General features: G+C 37.4%; 1 long non-coding RNA gene across 3 annotated transcripts in view; it reads left to right on the top strand.

Annotated features, from left to right (window-relative positions):
• LOC311435092 overlaps window positions 1–22951 on the top strand; it is a 66020-nt gene that overhangs the window by 5370 nt on the left and 37699 nt on the right. For 2 of the 3 annotated variants that reach the window (XR_014691928.1, XR_014691929.1), the window contains exon 1: window positions 13406–13441. This is a non-coding gene — a long non-coding RNA (uncharacterized lncRNA). Of the gene's footprint in view, window positions 1–1675; window positions 1727–13326; window positions 13365–13401; window positions 13442–22951 lie in introns of those variants that run through there. The other variant, XR_014691930.1, reaches the window with a different exon arrangement.

The raw sequence follows: 22951 nt of genomic DNA, 5'->3' as shown, positions 1-22951 counted from the left end.
ATAAGACTGAAAAAGGGATTGAAAAAGGCTTTGCTTAAACAAAACTGAAAGTTCATTCAAAGTTAATATTATTTAAACACACTGGGTTATTCTCTTTATACTTTGCATAACAGGAGGTATTTTCCCATGAGAATATTTGTGTCAATACTTTCCACCACCTAGTTCAATATTTAGCATGAGAATTAATTGATAGATATATCCCTATTTATATGAATTGTAAGCAGTCCCACACTGCTGTTATAGCTACCCTCCTTGAATATTTATTCAGGAAGTACTGCCTTGCCACATGGTGATGATAATGTTTGTCTACCACGTTGCTTTCTGTGATGTAGATTTCTATAACAGGAATGTGATGACACAGATTTTGTTATCAGAGGCAGAAGTGAAAACACATTTTTTTCTCAGAGTTCCTGTACAGTTAATTAAAAAAAAAAAAGGGGGGGGGGGGGAATTTAGGTGATGGGTGTTTTGTTCTAAGATGTCAAACAAGAAACAGGTAAAGCATATTACTATTTCTAAATAATTGCGTGAAAAGACTGTGTTCATTTATATCAATTATAACTACACAACAGCACTTGAAATGGTTGCTTGAGGAGTACTGGTGCTGTTATTCTTCTACATATGATGGAGTCATAAACATTTATAAGACAAAATAGTAACATAATAAAAGTAATTTTGTATGTTTGAAATTTATTTGGCAATTTATTTATTTATTTATTTGTATTTTATTTTGTTTGAAATACATTTTAATGGGTGACACATTTAAACTTGAGATATGACTTTTATAACCAGTTGGCAACTGTAGCTAGTTGCCTGCAGAGAATATTCATATTAGAGCTGCAAGGCAAAAGGAGTGTAAAAGATAAAAATTGTTTTATTTTTACAAGTAGCTCAGGGTAATTTTTACTTTATTGAGTACAGTTGAAGGAAAATTTCTTGCATGGCAATATTTACTTCGAGCTGTTTCTGTTCAATAGTACACTAATCTTCTATGGAAAATTAGAACTTCTTCAGTGGGAAAATTCAACCCATTATGTGAAATTAATTATTTTTCATATGAATTGATTTGATAACTTCAATGACTTCATGTTTCACAGATGAGCTCTCCATCTTCAAGAAACATTGACCCACTCTGTACTAATCTTATCCCTGTACAGTTAACAACATAAATTATTGTTTCCAGAATAAAGAAGGAAAGAATAGATGTATATTTTCAAAAGCCTTTATATTATTGTTAGTGAGTGTTTTGCTTGTCCTTTAAACATTCTTGAAAATCTTTACATGCAGTAGTTCTTACTCTCTTGTACAGCTTTTCGCTGTATATAATAAGGCATTTTATGGGAAAAACCTAGCTGTGTAGGTACTAGTGTAGGTACTAGTGTAGGTACTTTGGTATGTAAGTATGGCTACTAATATCAGATTATCACATTTCTGGTAGCTTTTATTTCAGAAATATTATTTAATATTTCAAATATTTATTTATTTTATTTGTGCTCTTAACAAGCCCAAGAGTGTGATGTGCTTGTGTTTTCAGGGAAGCTTTGCCTGATAGAAGTTTCTTTATGAAACCCTTTTTGCTCAGCCTTCCCTCTGGTAGGGGCACCCTTTCTATATATAGCTTTTGGTTCCCCATGAAAATAAAAATAAAAATACTGTTGCTTTCCTTTGGCTGCAGATCTGAAACTTCTGAAGGAAAATCTACTTTGGTTCCTGCAAAATCCCAAAGGTACTGTGGCTCTTGTGTTTTTGACCTTATACAGACACCTCAGCAGAGAAAGCAGTAAAGGCATTGAAGCAAAAGTGAGTAAAGGTGAATGGCCTCTGCAAAAGAACAAAAACGCTTAAGCTCAGTTAGGTGACAGTGAAATTTTTGGCAGATGATATGTTCTTTACTAGGAGTTAAACTCAATTTGGAGCTGTGTTACTGCTGGATGGAACATACCCTTATTGTAGAAGAACTGGATGCATTCCTGGATGTCACAGGCACTGAGAGAAAAAGTAGCAATAGGAGGCTATTTACAACAAACTTTTAATAATAAAAAGTACCACAGAACCTGGTAATAAATTTTATCTAGTGCATTTTCTGCATCTAATAAAAAGTATTCAGTTACTGAAGGTCTATTGTTCTTCCTCAGCAGCAGAAAGATAAACTAGTTTTATTCCTGTTGACTGCATACAAGAGCTCTGTTTTGGTTCTTTTAAAAGAGTCTTTTGTTGTTGTTGTTGTTGTTGTTGTTGTTGTTCACAAGAACTCACTTCATTTCCACAAGACTGATTCTGTCAAAAGTTTGCACCCACTAATTCTCTACAGTCCTTAGAGATGTCTCTGAGTCATTTTGTTTAATAAACTAAGCCAATTAATATAGAACTTCATAACTCAGATGTGATTCTGGCACACAGAATTCTTGAAAGAACAGACAAATTCTGGCAACACAATTTAGGTGAGATAAACTTAAGAAATCCAATGATAACATCAGTGTATATCTAGAATACAGATTTTGACAACACCAATGAAAATAGGTAACTCACTGACGAAGCCAAAGGAACACTTCTTAATTGAAAGCCTAAATAGTGATTGAGTTACATATATAACAAGTGACAATGATGTTTTCAGTTTGGAAGTGTGATCATTTCGAATGGAGTTTAAAATAAACACTGCTCCTGCATGGCAAGAACAGAAAGAACAAACAGAACACACCAAAGAACTGAACATTGCAGTTCTCTTTGTTCACACTCTGCATGGAATTTCTCTCTTCAAAACAAATTAAGAAATTTATTGTCATGAATGGTTCGTAGGAAAACATATGGAGTTTGTCTTCTTGGGACTTCACCTTAAGTGGGGGTTATTTGGGCATGCTTTTTTTCTGCAATGTTTCCTGCAGGGTGAATGGGACTTACCTGGGCATGCATCATGGTTGTCAGCCTAGTCCCCCCACTTATGTACTTTTACGTCTTTCTTTTCCCCTTTCACAACTGAGCACATAATTGATATCCCAGGAAACATTTGTCCTTGAGGGCAGGCTTAACAGGAGTGTTAATTTAGGTGTACATAATACACCTGTGTGATCAATATAAAGAATAGGAAAAAAAAAGAATAAGCATGTTTCTATGTGTTCAGATAAAGTTATCACTGTCTTGGACTCCCTATCAAACTTCCTGCAGAATTTAGTGGAAATCAAGACAGATTCAAAGACCCCACCACCCAAAAAAAATCAAACTGCATTCAAAAGTCACTCCTGCCACAAAACACTAAACACTAGAAATAATGAAGAGACTGAAAAGTACCAGTTAGTCTGAAGCCCTGAAAAAAAATTGTCTGTGGCTACTACTGTAGTGCTGCTCAGAGATGGTGGCTTGTTGTTTCTCTGTTGTCAACAAATCACTGAAACTTGGTAGCAATGAGCGCAGCTTCTTCCCATCTAGTGGTTGTCCATATCGAGGAATGTTACAGCCAGCTGTGCATTGGCTTAAAAGGTGGAAGTAGAAAATCTAAAACTAGACTTGCTGATTTAAGGGAGCTGAACTCAGTTTGTTACTATATGATTCTTCCCTTTCACTTTGGTTTTAAATGTCAAGAAGCACTGTGGATCTCTCCAGATACATACATGTTGCTAGAAAGGTGTATTTAGTAATGGTCAGGGTTGTTAGCAAAACTCAGGAAACCAGGGTTGTTAGCACAAATATAATTTAACTGTCTAACTGTGCGCTTCTTGATGATTTCTTTATTCAGTGATCACATTTCTTTTTCCAAGACAGTAGGTGAGTTTTACTGCACAGGATACATCTCTCCAGTGCACAGGGATGAATTGAGGTCATGTAGCAGAGGCTCCTGGGTCCATGCCTCATTTGATAACGAAGTTGAGTGTTATGCAGAGAATAAGAGAGGTGGCAGAGAGAGAAAAGACACTGAAGCTTAAGGAATATAAATGAAAGTTGGGGAAACTGGTTTCTATACCTGCCTCTGCCACAATGTTGATATATGAGAAAGAGCAAATTAAGCAAAAATCTTCTGAAGTGGATTAAAAGTGCATTATCTAGGGATCCAACTTATGATACCTGAAGACTTTTTAATAATTGCTGAGTAATCACAGCTGCAGGCAGATTTGCCTGCACAAAAATCTGAAAGTTGCTTGGAAATGTGCTATGAATATATAAATTGCTATGAAGATATTTTCTTTATCTTAAAGGCACCAAAGCATTTCAAACCTACTACTTTAAAATTAATAATAATTAAAATCTCATAGTTTGTTCACTAGCTGTAAAAATAGAATAATAAAATTTAATCTTTAACCATCTTCTTTTTGTATTAAAATCTGTGGCCACAGAGAAAGAGTTGATATTGTATTCACTGTTTGACTAGAGTAGCTGGCAGATCTAATGACTAATATTGATTAAAGAGTTAAGAAGGTTGATCAAGGATATCAAAAACCTTTTAGAAATCATCTTCAATTACAATATCAAAAAAAAAAAAAAGTTTGCTAATATTCAAATTGACATTTTTCAGTTTTTTGAACAGTTTGGTTCAGACACAAATATTTTTCATTTTTAATGGTCTGTGTATTATATGAAATGGAATAATAAAAGGTCTTGCTTCTGTCAACTTTGACTTGATAATGTCTTATGTTGTCAAGGCTGTGAATCAGCTATTACTCTGAATCATGGAATCAATGTATGGGAGCAGTGGCAAGTGACCTCTGGATATGGTCTAGTCCACCCTTTTTATCAAAACAAGCTCAGCCAGAGCAGTTTGCACGGAGCTGCAGTGTCTTTCTCCCTCTCTCATTTTGCCCCACCCCTCTGGGGTCTCTCCATAACCCTCAGCTACATGCTCTCAGCTTGCTCATTACCAAGGCAGAGCTCCATTCATTCTCACTTCTTTCTCACATAAATGGTCTTTGCAATCTTTCATAATTGGTATCATAAAAAAAAAAACAACAACACATAATACTCTTGCAATGTTCACATCAGCAGCATGCTTATCAGAGGGTTAGGGTTTTATGGTAAACTGTGGTTTTAAAACACATTTTCCATTAGAATGACACATTTTCCATTATAATAATTTTCTTCTCAGTGGTAGTCCCAATTTATGGCTTGTTCTTGCAAGACATGAGAAAGACTTTCATAGTGGAACTAAGAAAACTCATGACAGGGGCTCTCTGGTCTCAAGACCTAATGTCAGATGTTGATAAAATTAATTAAGCAAAAAGACAAGGCTACATAGCAACTTTTGATATAAAGTGCAGATGCATATATGATGTATGGCATATTTCTATGGGTGAAGCTTGTAGTGACAAAATTATATGGGGTATAGAGCACAGTACATTGTTAAAAGATCTGGCTTCTATGTACTTTCTGTGTTGGAAGAGATACTCCCTACAATGCATTTCAGCTGGTCTAATTTACTCAGCTAAACAGAAATGCAGATAACGGGTTTATTTAATCATTCATTCATTTATTTATGTCATAATTCCCAGTTTATTTCTCTAGCTCTCTTAGCAGAAGTATAAGGAGCTTCAAATCAATCTGGTAGTCTTTCTTTTTCAAGTCTCTTCCATCTAATAACAGAACCAGGAGCTGTACCATGCAAAATTGCTTTTGGTTTATTCCACACATTCTGGGCAAAAGCAAAACAAAAACAAACAGCAACAACAGCAACAACAAAACAACAACCAATTGGAAATATACATAAATGTTAGCAGACATTTTCTAGAATATAAAATTACACTTATAGCCAGATATTCTGGTGATGTGTTCAAGAACAGATGTCATTGTCTACTTACAATCTTTACACAAGCACCAGCAAAGCATGCTGCAAAAGTAGATAAAATGGACAACTTTACACAGGATCATAGGAAAAATCAGATTGGAAGAAACCTCAGGTGTCCAGTCCAACATCCCCCTCAAAGCAGGAGTAGGTCTGAGAGCAGACCAGGTTGCTTGTTGCTTTATCCATTTAAGTCTTGAAAACCTCCTAGGATGGAAACTGCACATTCTTTCTGTGTGATTTGTTCCAGTGCAGGGACATACAAGGAAGAAAAAATCAAAAGTGTTGCTGAATTTTGAATAGCAAATAGAAAAAATTTATATTGGTAACTTTGTGCTAAGCTCAGCCCAGTGTGCCATAGCTACATGCTGTGATTTTTAGAAATAGGTATTTACACTGAGATTATTGTAGTTTATAAAATGTCAAGTGTTCCAGGCAAGATCAACAGATACATTCACCCCCTAAATTGTACCCACTTTATATGAAACTCCACTTTCTTTAGAAAAATTATGAAGGGCTAAAATCCTAGAATCATAGAATATCCCAAGTTGGAAGGGACCCACAAGGATCATCGAGTCCAACCCCCGGCTCCACACAGGTCTATCCAAAAATTCAGACAATATGACTAAGTGCACATTCCAAATACTTTTTGAATTCTGACAGGCTTGGTGCCATGACTATGTTCCTGGGGAACCTGTTCCAGTGTGTGACAACCCTCTCAGTGAACATCTTCCTGATATCCAGCCTAAACCTCTTCTGTTGCAGCTTGACTCCATTCCCTTGTGTCTTATCACTGGTCACTAAAGAGAACAGATTGGCACCTGCCCCTCCACTCTTCCCTCATAAGGAAGCTGTAGACCATGATGAGGTCTCCCCTCAGCCTCCTCTTTTCCAGGCTGAACAGGTCAGGTGACCTCAGCTGCTCCTTGTACATCTTCCCCCTTAGGCCCTTCACCATCTTTGTAGCCCTTCTCTGGACACTCTCCAATAGTTTCACATCCTTTTTGTACGGTGGTGCCCAGAACTGCACACAGTACTCGAGGTGAGGCCACACCAGTGCAGAGTAGGGTGTGACAATCACTTCCCTTGACCGAATAGCAATGCTGTGCTTGATGCATCCCAGGATACAGTTCTCCCTCCTGGCTTGCAGGCACACTGCTGGCTCATGTTCTGCTTGCTATCAACCATAACCCCCAGATCCCTCTCTGTTGGGCTGCTCTCCAGTGTCTCGTTGCCCAGTCTGTAAGTATAGCCAGGGTACACGACCCGACACTTGCTCTTGTTTCATGTAGTTGGTGATTGCCCAGCTCCAATCTGTCCAGATGTTCTCTCTGCAAGGTCTTTCCACCCTCAACAGAGCCAACAACTGCTCCCAGTTTACCATCATCAACAAATTTGCTCAAAACACCTTCTAGTCCTACATCCAAATTTTAAGAAATATAAGACTTAAAAGCAGGAAGTAAAATCAGCAAGAATATAATCCCGTTTCTCTTGGAGGGAAGTAAGTGTAATTCCAACCACTGTTTCCAATACTGTTTTTTTTCTTTGTTTGTTTGTTTGTTTGCTTTTTTTTTTTTTCAGATTTTTTTTCAATATTGTTCAGTTAAAATGCTTAGCAGCAAGGGATGAGACTAGAACCTGTTGTGTCTCTATGAAACTGAGAGAAAATACATCCTTTTTTGTCCCCTAAATTTTGAGGTTAAATGATGTTCAGCCTCAACTGTAATGATGGCAAGTAGTCCCCATGCAAGTAGCAGAACTGTGCAGTAAAGTTGCAGTACTCTCCTGATATACAAAGTAGTGATTTTCACCCAACAAATAAATAAATAAATAAATCCCCAAAGTAGGTTAGAGTTTAGTGTAGGGTTATGAGTTGTATTTCTGGAGTCAGGCCTAAGTATTAGGCATAATGTTGAAGAACAATCCCTTACTTATAAAGCCTACAGAATTGTAGAAGAGGTTAGAAGTGACCTCTGGTGGTCATCTGGACCAACCCTTCTGCTGAAGGCTCAAGCACAGCTACATAGAGCAGTTTGTCTGGGGCTACTTTCAGAAGTCTTTTGAATATCTCCAAGGAGGGAGACTCCATAAGCTCTCTGGACAACCTATGCCAGTGGTTGGTTACCCTCACAGTGAAGAAGTGTTTCTTGATGTTCAGAAGGAACCTCCTGTGTCTGAGATAGTGCCTGCTGTCTCTTGTCCTGTCACTGGGCACCACTGAAAACACCCTGGTTCTGTCATCCTTGTTGCACATAATTTAAGACATTCACATAAAAAGACATCCCTTCACATAATTTAAGACATTGATATGGCCCTCCCCTCCCCCCACCTCTCGTATTCCAAGATAAACAGTTCCAACTCTCTCTCTGCCTTTCCTTGCAAGAAAGGTGCTCCAGTCCCTTCCTCATCTTGGTAGCCCTTTTTTGGGCTCTCTCCAGTCTGTCCATGTCTCTTATGTATGAGGGAGTCCAGAACCAGACACAACACTCCAGATGTGTCTCACCAGTTCTGAGAGGAAGGATCACTGCCCCAAAACTGCTGCTGACACCACTCCTATTAATATGGCCCAGACAAGTGATTCAGGTTCTTCTATGGTCAATCTTTGTTCTGTTGTTTTTCAAATTTGGTTGATCTTACATTAGAAGATTGAGATCATGATGTGGAAGCAGATGCTTCTAGATTTATTTTTTTAACCCAATAAACTCTCCAAACACGTTATTGGGAGGGGACTTGTTGGGGAAAATACAAATCCAAAATAATCTGCTCCTCTGTCTTGTTTGGAATTTGCTTTAGTGATATTTAGTGCAGTTGGATTCAAAGAGCATAGTGACTGCCTTGTTGTTGCTTGAATACTTCTATGGTGTCTCTTCAAGTGCAAATGAAATTCGAAAAATATTAGTGTGACTAATGTTCCTTGAATTATTTCAGAAATAGATGTTTTAGATCCCAGTCCTGCAAATATTTAATCATGACTGTAACCTGATGTTTCCAAGGATTGACCATTTCAATGGCTGTTCTGTACAAAGGCTTTTCTTTGTAGGTATCTTGGCCCACGCATGAAGCAGCCTCTGATTTACATTTTTGTTCTTCCTTTTTTGAAGATTTACATAAGGATATAGAGCAGCACCCTCTTCTATTATTCCTATGGTTGTCTTTTTAATCTTTTGTAGAAAAGCTATAATAATTAATTTTAAGATAGTTTTCTACATCTATCTAATGGTTCCAGTCCTTTAGTCCTCCTGGTATTAAAAAGTGGGAGTCTTAAGCGTTGATGATATAACAAATGTAAAAAATGGAGAAGAGAAGGAAAACTCATATAAGTTGCTCTTTGATTTTTGATGACTTTGAATCTAGTTCAAATTCTCAGATTACAGCTGAACAACAAGAAGATGGGGGAAATGCATTTGCATTAGTTGTGTCTAATTGTCAGTTCTCTGTTTTCATTCAGGTTAATGGAATTAGTTAATTAAATTGGAAATTGATTGAGAGAATGTGATTTGGACACCGTAAGAGACTGGGAGGATAGCACTTTATTGCAAAAGTCTTACTGTTACTAGTTTTGTTGTTGTTGATGTTTGTTGTTTTGTGTGTGTGTGTGTGTTGGGGGGGTTGGTTGTTTTGGTTTTGGTTTTAATTTGGTTCACTTTCCATCTAACTGAACTTGTTTCAGAAGTTCTTGGTTGACAGCTGTTTGCAGGGCTCAGGATGGAGTGGTTTATCTGTAAATATAAAATGAGCAGAGTTCTGATGCTAAAGCATAACTGGAAAGTAGTATTTCACTTTGTATTAAGGTATGTGTGAAAACATACTTGCAGAGAAAAATGTTCTGGAGAAATGCAACTTAGATTTCCATGATTTCCTTTTCCTTAACAAAATGATACTTCTTCAAATCAACTTCCTTATGAAGTCAGATTGTAACAACAGACCATATTTCTGTGCATAGTTTATGGACAATCCAACTCAAAAAAAAGCAAACAGGCTCAGCTTCCTCTCAGTGCTCTTACAATACAATGATTTGTAGGCTCTGGCTTTCTGTAGAACCCTCTGAGTAGTGTCTGCCAAAATACTGTCAGTTTAAGAATGTGCAGCAATTTATGTGGTAGTACTTAAACCCCCTGGGATTCAGCTAATTGTACTCATTCCTTGCCTACACAGTAGAATGGATTTATAATCATTGTAACCTGAGAAAACACTAATTTATTGGTGTTGAGAATGGGTTGTTTCACATTATGTTAAAGTAACTAAAACTAAAGTCAGCAAGAGACTTTTCTCTAAAGGTCCAGTGAATTGAGAACCCCTGGATAAATGTAAGTATTACAGGCACTTTGAACTGTCTTTAAATGGTGTAAATTCTCTTGTGATTTGTTTAGGAACACTTACTGCTCCTGTAGAACTCCACCTATTTAATTTCCTCTTTCTATCTGAAAAGAGGGAGTATGATTCTTATGATTTATTTATCTATTGGAACTTTCCATGAGTTTGAAAATAGAAGCATTATTGAATCTGTTTTTAAATTTGGGTCTGGCTGTATTGATCAGGTAATTGTTAGCTGAAACCAGGTAGTTGCTTTCTTACTAGAGAACCTCCAAACACATCCTTCACCCCTACACAGAAGTGACTCACAGGATGTGCACAAATGTTCTATTCTATTCTTACAGATATTTTTGTTTTCTAGACCACACTAGAATAATATCTCCCCTTCCCTCGGGGCTTTCCTCTGTTAAGAAACAAAAGAAACACAATCTTAGCTTGTAGCAGCTTTTTAGCCCTTGTCAGCAATTAGCTCAGGCAAGCTACACTATTTGTTCAATAACTCCTTCATGTACCTTGTGATGTAGAACTTCCTTTACTTTATAGCCAGGTTACAATTTACAGAGTTCAGAATTCTAATACCAAGTTAAATGCAGGGGCACTTTCATCCATCAACAGTTAGGTGACATTTTAGAGCTACTGCGGTTTGCAAATGACCTTTGGGGTGGTAAAAATATCTGTGCAGACACCAATGTGCTGTCAGCTCTGCTGCAGCCCCAAAATCCCATTGCCTTAAAAATATATCCCAAAAGACATTACCTTTTCCAGGAAATAAATTGCTTGAATTTTGTATTCATTCTCTTTCCATTTTCCTTGCAGTTCTCCATTGAAAATGGCTAGGTTGGTGAAACTTTCAAAAGAGAAAAGTTTGACCCTAAATTACACTTCTGCCCAAATGAAATAACTTAGCAATGAATGTCAGTAAAAGCAAAATAAATATCTGGATATCCTTTTAGAAAAGTTAAGTGCTTAAGGCATTTGTAATGCATTTCCACACCTAAAGTGTCCCAGGTGCTTCTCAGAAAGCACAACAAATTTTAAGAGTCTGGTCTCAACCAAGGAACTTCCCTACAACAGAAAAAAAGAGTACTGTTCCTAAAGCATCAAACCCACCAGAAGATTACTGCATAGAAGGTATACAGAAAATTTTATCATATGATGTGATAGAAAGGAAAAAAGTTGAATCTGCCTACAAAGAGAAACCATCTACTGGGTAGTGAGCATGTCTTTCTCTCTCTTTTTCTCTCTCTTTTTTTTTTTTTTTTTTTTTTTTCCTCCCTTCTCCTTTTGATAGTTTAATGATTGATAGAAAACATAACTTTATTAGAATTTCATGAACAATCTATAGAGACTGAGCAACCATGTCAGTTTTACTAAGTAGGGGTGGTGGTGTCTTCTCTTTTCCTCTTTTCTCAGAGACACTAGTAGGAAAGAGTGCTACATGAGAAGTAGGAAGGACGTCTTCAAATCTCAACTCTAAAGCCATATCTTCTCTAACACAGACCAGGAAAGTTCTTAGATAAGCCTTATTTTTAGGCTTTCCCAATGAAGTGGAACTGCCCAGTTTCCTTTAATAGACAATGTATGTATGCATAAGTATAATAAAATGTAAAAATGCTTAGAATTTTATTGTGATTCAAAGTATTTACAGAGGTTTCCAGTCAGGACAGAGTTGTGAGTTGAAAATTTAAGTGGAATGAAACTCTAATGTGGAAGTATTTTACAGTAAAACAAACTGCCAACAGTAAGGTTAAGATGGGCTTATGCCTTAGTACTCCAAGAGGCTGGGGGCTCTCCTGTAGGACCCCACCTTAATGATTCAGGAACATTATTTTCATGTCTAGTTGGAGAAAGGAGAAAAAGTGCAAGTCTTTCCCCACACTCTCTTCTGTATGTCTTGCCAGCTTGCCATACTTCTATACTTTAGTCTTCACAGCCCCGTTCCCAACGTTAATCTCACAGGTCTGACCTCCTGATTCTCTCAGGATGTCGCTGAGAGACCCAGGCAAAAAAGTACAGGACAGTCTGACCACATAGTCTTGGTGATGTTAGGCAAAGTTAAAATCAGAGCAATCTCTTTATTTTGGATGGTGAAAAATATTGCAGCTACTAAGAGCAGCTAGTGAGTAGAACTTGGGAAATAATGTATTTTTGTAATTTGTCTTTTCCTTCTGTCAATAGCTCATGAAATTTACAGAAATGTACTTAAGCTGTTTTATTTTTATTATTACTATTATTATTACTACTACTACTATCATTAAATTATTAATAAAATTATTTAATAAGATATTAAATTAATAATAATAATAATAAATGTAATGTATGGTTGTGCTGGCATACAGGTAGGTGCTATAAGTACTCTCATCTATCTGTCTAGCAATAGACTAAACTGACTGCTCTCATTTTTAATTGCTTGAAAGCATCCTTAACTGCTTCTTGATTAGTTCAAGAGAAACACCAAAAATCACTTCTGGGTTTTGAATCTCTATCTGGCCAAAGAACTCAAAAGTCAGTCTTTAACAATACCTCAGATTTATGCAAATTTTGAAAAATAAAGGTACATTATTCTCTTATGGAAATACAGCTGTCCTATAATTTCCCTATGATTTTTAAATTTGAGATCTTTTTTTCAACAAAAGCAAATTTTGAGAGATGAAATCAGTCCATGACAGAGGATTTCATGTGAAGGTACATATTTCAGTAGCTGCAATTTAAGTATGTCTCTGTGAAGAAAAATTTAGAAATTAAAAGTATACTTTTTTCCAAAATTAGTAGGTAGAAATTAACCATTATATAGCTGCAATAATAAACTGCATTGAATTGGCATATTTATGGAGTTTTAGGGCAGATACTTTGGCATTCTCTATCCATTGTAAAAGAATGAATATGTATCTACTGGCCATGTAAACGTAATGTCTTCTGGCAACAGAAGGCTGATTTTGTTACATTTATTGTATTTAACCCATTTAACTTGTTTAAAAAAGATTAAGTGTTGATATGCAAAGGACATAGTTAAGATGCTCTGGGGACTTGCAGACCTCGAGACTGTGACTTATTTGCAAGGCCTCCCTGAGGTTTTACAAAGTTTTTTGGGTAAAATTATGTAAGAACACTTATTATCATTTTGTTATTTGAAGGCATTGAAGTTTTTTTTTTTTTTTTTTTCTTGAAAGAAATACTGTTAAGTAATGATATGCAAAAGCTTGCATTCATATGGTTTCATGATTTTTTTATTTATCTTTTTTTTTCAGAGCAAATCACCAGAATCTACAAGTTGAAAAGGAAAGATTGTAACTGTAACACTGATTCAGCTTCACTGCTTGGATGTAATATTTTTATTTTGTTTGGCTATGGTACACAAATCAGGTAACGCAATGCCAAAATATTAGTTTTCTGTTTGATTCATGTTAAGTTTGCAGCCTTGATAATGCCATGTGGGGTTGTATTTGAATACAGTGCATGTTCTGTAAATGACTTTAATAGTTTTACAAGGTCAGAGTGATTCAATTAGCTACATGGTCATATTTGTAATCATGTTATTATACCTCAGATAATATGAGGCACAGATGAATAAAAGGTCATATAATCTAATATGCTCTTACACCAGTTGAAAACATCCTCTCTAAACTATGCTACCCTAGGTCTCTTATTCTGGCTTTATTTTAGTACTACCTATAATGTGATGTACTGAAAGAAAATATCATGCTTTTTTCCTCTTTGTAGTGGGTAGCTAGTTAGTGATAGCTAAACTGAATTTACATTGAAGAATGGTATGCCTACTTTGATTTATAATCTCATATCGATGTAAAATAGATTTCGTCATTGGTGCTAAATGTCACTTATGTACATAGTAGCAAATCTCTGCTGCACCAAGGTGGGAGTATAAAATAGTCCTTGATTCGTGTGCAAAAAAAGAATATTACAGGTACACAGTGAGACCTAAAATGTACATTTATGCTGAAATGTACAAATTGCCTCTTTGAATACAACTGAAACTATCTAATGTATGACACAAGAAGGTCTAGATTTCTTATAGCAGTTTCCACTGCAGTTTCCAAAAGCATCTTTTGTATTTTTATTTTAAGTATGAAAACTAAAATAAAAAATAAACAAAATTGTGTGAGTTACTCACAGAAATACTAGGTGTACATCAGTACCTTACCACCTGTATTCATTTTCCACTTCCTCAATGACTAATCAATTGCAATTTAACTTAAATATATGACATTGTTCACAGACGTTTTTTCTTTATGCTGTTCACTGTTTGGTACACATCTGTCACATTAAGCTGTATACAAATTTGATTGAAAAAATCTAAGTAAAAATCTAAGATTTTTAGCAGAATATTAAGGAGGTTAATGTAATAAAACCCATTGTAAGAAATTATGGAAAGGGAGTTGAAAATTAATTAACACTGATTTCTGTCATTCATGCTCATTTTCTCATGTGTTTCATTCCATATTTCATATATTGTTCTCACAGACACGTGGAGGTGTATGTCTAAGCAGTCCATCCAGGACAACTTCTCAGATGTAGAAATATCAGGAGTGTCTGCTTGAGATCTCTCACATGATAACAAGGAACAAACTCTTTTTGGAAAGCCTTTTATACCCTTTAGGAGTCAAAAGATACAATGATCAAAGGATTGTGATCAGTAGTATCAAGTCCAGCTGGAGGTCAGTCTTGAGCGGTGTATGCCAGGGTTCAGTCCTGGCACCAATACTATTCAATACCTTAACATGGTGGGACAAAGTGCTCTTTCAGCAAAACCGTAGATGATGAAACTAAGAGGACCAACAAATACACTAGATGGTTGCACTGCTATTCAGAAGGGTCTCAACAGGCTGAAGAAGTGGGCTGGCATGACTCTCATGAAGTTCAACAATGGGAAGTGTAGGGTCCTGACCCTGGGGAGGAACAACCCCATGCACCAGTATATACTGGAGGGGAACTTTCTGGGCTGCATAAAGGGTGTGTTGCCAGCAGATTGAGGGAGGTGATCCCTATCCATGGCACTGGTGAGACCATACTTGGAATACTCTGTCCAGTTCTGGGTTCCCCAATACAAGAGAGAAACGGACATACTGGAACGAGTCCAGGGAAGGGCCATTAAGACTATTGTAGGAATGGAGTATCTTAATATTAGGAAAGGCTGAGACATCTGGAGCTGTTCAGAAGGGTGATCACATCGATGTTTATAAATTACTGATATGGGGGGGGAGAGTAAAGAAAACAGAACCAGATTCTTCTTAGTAGAATCCATAGAATTTTAGAATCACAGAATGTTTTGGGTTGAATGGAACCTTAAAGGTCATCTAGTTCCAAATCCCCAGTGCTGGGCAGAGAGAACTTTCAGTAGACCAGGTTGCCCAAAGCTGCATCCAACATGGCTTTAGGTCATCCAGCTACAGGACAAGAGGCATCAGGCACAAACTGAATTTCAGGAAATTCCATTTAAGCATAGAGCAATCACTGGCACAGGTTGCCCAGAGATGTGGAGTCTCCATCCCTGGAGACATACAAAAGTCAAATGGACATAATTCTGGGCAGCCTGCTCTAGCTCACCGTGCTTTGAGCAGGATAGCTGAACTAAATGAGCTCTTGGTATGCCATCCAACCAATATGATTCTGTCCAATAATGTGATCTTATACTCAAAATCTTGCTTACTCAGCCTCATAAATCTGAAACAATGTTGCTCCTCAGAATTTTATTTTTTTTTTTCCTCTTCTTTTTGTTATCTTTCCAGGTAGTCTGTCTTTATGGCAGATAGCAGGAGGAGAAATGGCACATGCAACATGCTGCAATTAATTTGTCTTCCTCTTGTTACGAGAGCACAAGATGTGAAGAACTCACTACTCAGTGTGAACTAGTTTTATTGCAGTCACTTCCCTTGTTATCTGTAATAGCTGTTCTTCTAACCTTATGTTTCTACATACAGACTATTCCTTTCAGACTTTATGTATACCAAACTTAATGTTTCTGTCTGTACATGTTTAGCCCTGAGGAGGTACAGTTCATATGTCTCTGCTTCTAAAACTCTCTCATTTTACCAAGACACAAACATGTACTTCAATGGCCCATGCTACCAATCTTGCCTATAATGGAAGACCATTACCTTCCTTGTATGGAAAGGACTTGGGTCTCTCTCTTCTGATGGGGAACTCTGTGTGCACTGATGTAAAGCACTTGTCCATACATTTCCAATGCCTGCTCTTTCTTTCTTCCTTTTTCTGCAGACTTCTTTTTCTACAGGCTTACTTATAAGGACTTCTGATTCTCTGATTCTTTTTTTTTTTTTTTTTTTTTTTTTTTTTTTTTTTTTTTTGGGAAACTAACCAGCTATCATTCTTCTAATTCCAAAGCCCTGCAAACAGGACCTTGTCCTTTGTTGTCCCTCTGCTGTTTTATGAGAGAAAGCACTACTACACGACATGGAGTCTATCTTCCTCTATTCCAAACACTACTGTATATACCTGGAATTTGGTGGGTTATCTTACCTGTTTGCTTGATCAGAGTAACAGGATGAAAGGGAGATTTCAGGTTAACATCATGAAACCTAAAAGCAGTTATTTCCACTGCAGCTGATGTACAAAATGTTCTATTCATCCATTTGAAGCTTTCTGGACCATCCTACATAGTCTTCCATTTCTGTGTAAGTGCTCAAAATGTATATTCATCAAGTTTATACTATTTTCCCCCAGATGATGACCGAATGAAGTTAAAATACAAGTTGAAATACAAGTATGCAGGCTGCCAAAAAGAAAACCTTAAACCTAAATGTGACTTTAGAAACGAGAAAATGATACGTGCAGGAACAACTTTTTCCTGGCATTGATACTATTCTGCTTCTACCACTTCTTGCAACTGTATTCACTGTGATGTTGGGGAAGACCTCTTGATACAGATTTGAGAAGAAATTGTGGTACTATCTGCAGCTGATACTGTCTGCAAGATCATTAGTGACAGAAGTCTAGACTGCTGAGAGGAAAATGGCAAGACCCTAAAAAAATGCAAAATGATACAACCACTTGTTGCACAGTGACTTCAACTTTGTAATGCTAGGGACTTGCTGCTCACAAATGTGCAGCCCTTCAGAGGCATCACTGCAGTTTTCTTGTCACTTAGTAGCCTTCCTGCTCATGCCCCAAGGCTGCTGAAGCAGTATTATCTTTCTTCATGTGTTTGGAACTGCTCACTGTTTTGGTCTTTCTTTCCTCCTTTTCCACCACAACTTCATAACTTTTAGTTTCTAACCTCATGTTAGGGAACAAATACATTTTATCAGATAACATCAGACTACATAGCAGTCTTTAGGTCAACTGTAAGAATTTTCCAGTAATGCACATACATCAGGATGATCAGCCAAGTAATCAAAGCATACCCCAATCACTACTGTAAGTATAATGTGCAAAAGCAACCAATAGAGAAATTGAGTAGGTCTTGGATCTCTATATTTACAGTTGAAAATGTATTGGAGGAAAACAACTGCTGCAGTGGAGAATATACCCAGAAGAGGATGCTTACCTGTGGAAACTTTTCCCAGCTACCTACTGAGGAAAGTTTACCTTCTTTTCTCTTCCCTCCCCACTCCCCAGTCCCCAAAACAACCTGAAAACTTTTGTTTTAGTAGTACTCTTTGCAACTGTCTTTATTAGCAGGTGGAATTCCATCTGCATGTTCTGATAGAAAGCTAACTTTGCAGAACTGCTTCATTAATCAGAATGTGATTTTTGCGCTTAAAATTTTTTGCTTAATTTCAAAAGGTTTCCTAAATGATATTAAAAAAAAAAAAGTGTTCAAAGCCAGATGGTGATCACAACTATAGCGTTTCTCCCAAACATACAATATAGAATTATACCTGGCCCAGTTCTTTAAGAAGTACTTTAGGATTTGTAGAGAATTTTTGATGCCATAACAGACACACCATTATTGGCAAGTTATTCTCAATATTCTAGACCATCTAAAGTTTAAAATCTTCCCACACTGTGACAAGGTCTGAAGATTAAATAAGAAGGAGTAAGCAGAAAATTCCTAAGATCAAATTCCTTCAGCACATGCTGATACAGGGATGTAGAAAAAGAAAAGTGCTAATGCTAGGTATTCTTATTCTTACTAGGTATAAAAAGGTCTAGTTTAGACCTTTAGGTTTCCAAATTAAAAAAAAAATAAATCCTGAATGAGGTAGCATAACAGACAAAAGTGTAATCAAACAGGCTGCTGATTGTAGTAGAACAAAGTCATTAAAGATTGAACGTTAGTACTGAGACAAGAATGTTTAGTGAATGTCTTCCAAACTATGTCATTAATAGAGATGTAGACCTTACCTTTGACACTGAAATGTTGTGAAGTCCTGAAACAGAAGATGGCCAAAACCTCTCAAAAAATAGTATTTTCATGAACTGGATGGAAAAGAAGAAAATATTTGTATTTTACTTGTAAAAAAATAAACTTATGAGAGGTGTGTCTATGTGGGTTTAGCCTATCATAGAATCATAGCATAGTTTGTGTTGGAAGGCATTTTAACAACCATCTAGCCCAACATCTGGCCATGGACAGGCACATATTTCAGTACATCAGGTTACCCAGCCTGGCCTTGAATACTTCCAGGTAGGAGCTATCCGCAATTTCTCTGGGCACCCTGTTCCACCACCCTCATCATTAAGAATTTTTTCACAGACAGAATCACAGAATTTCTAGGTTGGAAGAGACCTCAAGATCATCGAGTCCAACCTCTGACCTAATGCTAACAGTCCCCACTAAACCATATCCCTAAGCTCTACATCTAAACGTCTTTTAAAGACTTCCAGGGATGGTGACTCCACCACTTCCCTGGGCAGCCTGTTCCAATGTCTAACAACCCTTTCGGTAAAGAAGTTCTTCCTAACATCCAACCTAAAACTTCCCTGGCGCAACTTAAGCCCATTCCCCCTCGTCCTGTCACCAGGCACATGGGAAAATAGACCAACCCCCACCTCTCTACAGCCTCCTTTAAGGTATCTGTAAAGAGCAATAAGGTCACCCTTGAGCCTCCTTTTCTCCAGGCTGAACAAGCCCAGCTCCCTCAGCCGCTCCTCGTAAGACTTGTTCTCCAGGCCCCTCACCAGCTTCGTCGCCCTTCTCTGGACCCGCTCAAGCACCTTGATGTCTTTCTTGTAGCGAGGGGCCCAAAACTGAACACAGTACTCGAGGTGCAGCCTCACCAGAGCCGAATACAGGGGGACAATCACCTCCCTAGCCTTGCTGGTCACACTGTTCATTATATCTAACCTAAATCTACCCTCTTTCAATTGAAAACCACTACCCCTCACCCTGTCTCTTTGAAAGATTTTGACTGAAAGATATTAGAAGGGATTGTGTTGCCCTTCAATTACATGGTAGCTCCTGTGTAATAGAGTCTGTGGGGCACAGAGTCTGTTACAGAGGCAGTTTTCCAGAAGGAAGTCTTTATATGCCCCTGCCATGCTCTGTTACCATTCTGTAACAAACGAAGTAGGTGTTGTGCATGTGAGACTTCTTTAGGACATAAATGTCACTTATTTCCATAATATTAATCCAGTGGGACAGTGAGTGAGGCAGCATCTTTTTTAAAAAACAGTATGTGGCTGCAACATTGGAAGAGGCTGAATTTTCATTATATGAAAATTCATACACTATATAGATATAAATGCCTGGTGGGTTCTCATCTACAAGTATTTATTTCTGCAGTCTTTTAAAAATACATAATTTACTACTGCAAAAGCTATGTTAGGCTTTTAAAAGACTAGTTGTAGGAAAGGTGAATAGAATTAAAACAAGTTGGAAGCCAGACATAAGTGGTGTCCCACATGGTTCAGTACTGGGGACTGTTCTCTTCAATATCTTTATCAATGATCTGGATGTGGAGATTAAGTTCACCCTCTGTAAGACAACAACAAGTTAGGTTGGAGTGTTGATCTGCTTGAAGGCAGGAAGGATCTACAGAAGGATTTGGATAGGCTGGGCTGATAGACCAAGGCCAACTGTATGAGGTTCAACAAGACTAAGTACTGGGTCCTGCACTTGGAGCGCAATAACACTACGCAATGCTACAAGCGGAGGGAAGAGTGGATGGAAAGCTTTGCAGCAGAAAAGAGCCTGGGGGTATTGGTCAACAGCCAGGTGTGCATGAGCCAGCACTGTGCTCAGGAGGCCAACAAGGCCAACAGCATCTTGGCCTGTATCAGAAATAGTGTGGCCAGCAGGACTAGGGAAGTGATTGTCCCTCTGTACACAGCGCTGGTGAGGCTTCACCTCGAATACTGTGTTCAGTTTGGGGCCTCACTACAAGAAAGATGTTGAGGTGCTGGAGTGTGTCCAAAGAAAGGCACTGAAGCTGATGAAGAGTCTAGAGAACAAGTCTTATGAGGAACAGATGTAGGAACTGGGGTTATTTAGCCTAGAGAAAAAGAAGCTCAGGGGCACCTTATTGCTCTCTACAACTACAAATACAAGTCTCTACTGGGGTGGGTGTCAGTCTCTTTTCCCAAATAACAAACAATAAGACAATAGTAAATGGCTTCAAGTTGCACCAGGGGAGGTTTAGGTAGGATATGAGGGGAATAGTCTTCACTGAAAGGTTGTGAAGCATTGGAACAGGCTGCCCAGAAAGTAGAGTCACCATCCTCGGACGTATTTAAAAGATATGTAGATGTGGTCCTTAGGGACATGGTTTAGTGGTTAACTTGGTAATGCCATGTTAATGGTTGCATTTGATGATCTTACAGGTCAAATGATTCTATGATTCTATAAACAAGTACTCAGCTAATTAGAACATACGGTTTTGTTTTGACAAGTTCTGGGTTCACTAGTAGAGCTGGACACTTCACATCTGAAGATACTTTTCCCACTTGAATTAACACAGTTGCTAATGGAATACAACAAACTGTCATCACCTTGCAGACCATCTCGAGGGGGCAGGATGCTATGTTCCTGGATGATATTGTATTGTATTACAAAGTCTTCATGCATTGTTTCCTCATGGGCTTACTTGCCAGGGCCCTTCCTTTTTCCATAATCCATATTTCTTTCTCATTTTTCAGTGTCTCATCCCTTTCCCAGTCTTTTTGTTAAGTTATATCTGTTCTTATTTCTCCAGGTTTGGAAGCCCCATTTTTTTTTTTTTTCTCCAATCATTCCTAGATTCTCTCTTACTTAATGCCTTTTATTCTTCTGTGATAGACTTTTTTTCCCAATCCTGGTTTATCTCTTTCACTGTCTCGTTCTTACCGATAGGTCTTGTTCCCTCTCTCACCTCATCAGTTTAGGTTTCACTACATCCTCTCCACATTCAGCACAAATGTCTTTTCCTTCTTGCTTCCACCTTCATCTTGGTTTTCAGGCTTTCTCCTTCTTCCTGAGCCTGCTGCAAAAGTTTCCATTCCTTCTCCTTTCAGTTTTTCTCGCTCTTGCATTTCCAATTTGTTTGCATCATCTCAGAAGCCAGTTTAAGAGAGAGGGTGCAATAAGTTGGAGTTAGACTGGAGATATGAGGAAATTAACAACTTCTGTTCAAACAAATATTCATGCGCTCAAACTTCGGATCTAGCAAATCTTGCATAAAAACAGTTGCAGTGACAGCGAAAGTCCCAAGGTATCATAGTTTGCAGAATGCCAAATTCACCTAGTGCCTTCACTGACAGCTGACACTTATAAGGAGGAAAATGAAGATATGAACTCTGAATTTATAACTTGAGTGATCTACTGAAGCATTAAAAATAATCTTAAACTGTCTAGAAATGGCAAGTGAAATTTTGTCCCAGTTAAAGTCTGGCTCAGTTTTAAGCAGCTAAAAATAAGGTCTTGGAAATAGGGGTCAAAAACATATACCACTGCTTTAAAATCTTACCACCTTATAGTTTAAATTAGTAAGAAAAAATGCAGTGTATTAAGCTTATACAGTGTTGAGAGAGATGGGGCTCTGATTCAAGGGATTGTAAGCAATAGCAAAATACAGACAATCAGAAGAATAGGAATTGACACACATTAAGAGATTGCAATTCTTAGTAAAATAAGTTTATTCAAGCTGTAAAAAAAAAATACCAGTACCTGGAGGGAGATGAACAATTGATCCTGACTTGCAGAGCTGTACATCTGTAGAATTTTCTTCAGTCTTTATGAAGATATGTGTTGTATCCTATACATTTAGACAACATATAAACATATAGGGGTAAGCTAAAGTAGATGAAGAGAAAACACAGGTGAAATACATGTAAATGCATGCACATTGAGCTGTAAGACCAAGCACTGAAGTGGAATGGAGAACAGGAGGTTAGTTCATTATTGTACAGAGAACATAGAGTGCATATGTGTGGAGTATTTTTATAATATATACCATTTCTACTCTATTCAAAAAATGAACCCTTTTCAAATATCTATAATTTTCTCACAGCCAATAAAATAAAACAACAAATTAAACTACACATACTTCCTGTTTAATTTGTTTACTTAAAGTATGAAAACAAAAACAAACAAACAAAAAACTTTTCACTGACTTTTCAAGGCTAGATGCATTAAACATTCTTTTCTTTCCATATATGCATGCATATGTCCCTGTGGATATTTTGAAGTAACACAGCCAGTTAATGATGCACTTTCTTGTAGACACACCATCTTTTCAAGTTGTTTTATTTTGTATTCATTGAGGTCATCTTCTGTCTCATTTTCGCAAGCAGCTCTCACTCATGTCATAGGCAGTTTAGCGTGCTTAAGCTCCATAGCATCTTTTGGTCCCAAAGGTCTTCTCAGAGAGCACAGTAACAATAAAGTTACTGAGCTCTGCTGCATATAAAATTAGTAATACATAACACAGTAGATAACTCTGTAGAAAGAGATAATAAATACAGACATACAGTCACAGA

The sequence above is a fragment of the Aythya ferina genome (genome assembly GCF_964211825.1).
Source record: "Aythya ferina genome assembly, chromosome: 3".
Taxonomy (NCBI): Eukaryota; Metazoa; Chordata; class Aves; order Anseriformes; family Anatidae; genus Aythya; species Aythya ferina.
Note: the sequence above shows the minus strand (reverse complement) of the source record. Positions and strands in the feature narration are given on the sequence as shown.